Here is a 2,462-nt window from a genome sequence, read left to right on the forward strand (position 1 = left end):
CTCATGGGGTTGAAGTTCCAAGCCGGAAACGAAGTGGGTGTGCAATAGGGGAAACAAACTATTTTTATTGATAGTCGTTTGCTCTATCCACTCCGCTTCCGACTTAAATACTTATGAATCATCAAAACTACATCTACTCAGACAGATTAGGATTAAGGCTTTCATTTTCTACATGTGATGGTCAAATTTAAGCACGACTTTCGTAAAGATCGACCGGTGCATAATTAAAGTTCGACTTAAGTCTAGTAAAAGTTTAGGAAAAGTACGGCCCATAGTATGTTATACTTGTATTACAATCCGTTTATAGAAATAGAAATGTTAAAACGGAACCTTAAAAAACACGCGATATTCAGACAACTGATTTTTTTTCGGCGTGCGTTCCTACATAGATGGACAAATAGAATTCTCATGCCTACATTTCGAGACGAATTCCTTTATATGCAGCTTTGATTGCAACCGATTGGATTGTGATTAAAAAGATTTCACCTAAATTGTCGGTTTAAGGTTTGATTATAGGCCAAGAATTCTAAGGTTCGTTGAATCCTACTGTTAGACATAAAAATATAAGTAACAGTATATAGTTGTGATAATTCTGAATAGTTTAGGGCTAAATTCAGTTTGGTCAGCACCCTAAAAATTATGAATTTCGGGTTAACATAAATTTACAATGTCACAAATTTGTAGTCAAAAATATAATTTTTTTACTGAGGTGCTGCACATTTAAGGCTATCACCATAAGGTTTGAAGAAAATCAGTTTTTGATAAGTTTTACGTGGTTAAACCATGATAAAGGCAATTACAGTAAAAATGTGGACAGAGGTTCAGTCAGTTTACGGTAATCCCGATTACATCATTCGGGTTTTCTTGGCAATTTTCGGAAAAACCTCTGTCTTGAATTAACGAGCCTGCCTATCCAATAACGGAACATATCAGTAATCCCGATTAAAATTACTCGGGATTTCTCGGTAATATTCGGTAGGGCCTCTGTCTTGAATACATGTTCGAGCTTTCCAATCCGTTTGCGGAAAATATCAGTAACCCCGATTACAACCCTGGAGATTTCTTGGGAAGTTTTGTATTGCTGCTTAAACCTCTGTCTTCAATTAAGGGACGAGTTGATTATTACAATTTGCGGAAGATACCAGAAAATCCCGATTACATGAAGGCTTCAGAACACAATTAAATGAATTATTTTGACGTACTTAAATAGAGTTCCGTACCTTTACCTACAATTCCATCTATCTCACTTTGTTCAGTCCAAACAGGTGTTGTATTCAGCCCTTTGCACCCTGTCTAGTGCAGTTACTGTAAAGCTTTCGTAACTTTCAAAACGTACTTTGTGAAATGTCCTTTCTAACGAAATAAAATCTTGTCTGTCTTAGTATTTTTAGGACTGTAAGCGTCCAACATGTCGACAAAGGACGTGAACTGATGAGGATTTGTGCAGTAAGTCAAAAATCGGAGGTACTCGGAATACCAGTTTTAGCGCTGTAGTGAACATAAGGAATTATTGAATCAGCAAAGTGTTACGTTTATCGTGCAAAGTCTTGTTATTTTAATGGAAATTTCACACAAGCCAGTAAAAACAATCTGCAATATTTTTATAAAAACAGTACTACAAAGTTGTTTAGTTGTGTCACTGTATAGATAGTCTGAGATGTCACACATCAAAGGTTTCGACTCGAAACTATTCAAATGAAACAAAAACGACTTAAGCTTATTCGTTTATTATTATTTGGTATATAAGTTGGTAATACAAGGCTTTTCAATATCGGAATATTTTTAAAATTTGACGACAAACTGACTTAGATAATGAGCGACACACAATATTAGCCTTGATTACGGATTACATTGTTATTAAAATTATACCCCTTTGACCACCTGTTGATTCTTTAGATTAATGCTGCACGTGCCAGATGAAGAAGGCGATGTGAATTTCATTTTGTTACAGAACGAATTCTGTGTATTTAACGTTAGAAATGCAGTTTTGATAACGGTAAGATATTGAAAACATCTCTGAACCTTTTTGAGACTTTTTTCTAATAAAATTTCTCTTGAATTCATTCACTATTACAGCAAATTTCAATTTCACAAAATCATAGTCCGAAACATTCTGTACTTCTTCATTCATAGTCCTGTATTTAAATATAGTGCCACCAACATAAAGTAAGCCATTGTCAATGCGGGTCGAGACTTTGCTCTTAATAATTGTCTTAATGATTGGTGCTGTGAGCCCTCTTTGATAATTCTGTTCCCCTACACATGCCCTCCCAATTATTTCTTAAAACAAATAACTGCCCAGAAATTCAATCCGAAAATGTCCAAACTCTTGACTGGAAAATGTCCTGAATTAGAATATGTTCATGTTAAGATATTCACAGTAAACACAATCGTAGACCAACATTACTCTGTTAAACCTTACATTTATAGAAAAATAATCGGTAAAATTCGATTTACCATTG

This window comes from Lottia gigantea (genome assembly GCF_000327385.1).
Source record: "Lottia gigantea unplaced genomic scaffold LOTGIsca_394, whole genome shotgun sequence".
In the NCBI taxonomy this organism is placed as follows: domain Eukaryota; kingdom Metazoa; phylum Mollusca; class Gastropoda; family Lottiidae; genus Lottia; species Lottia gigantea.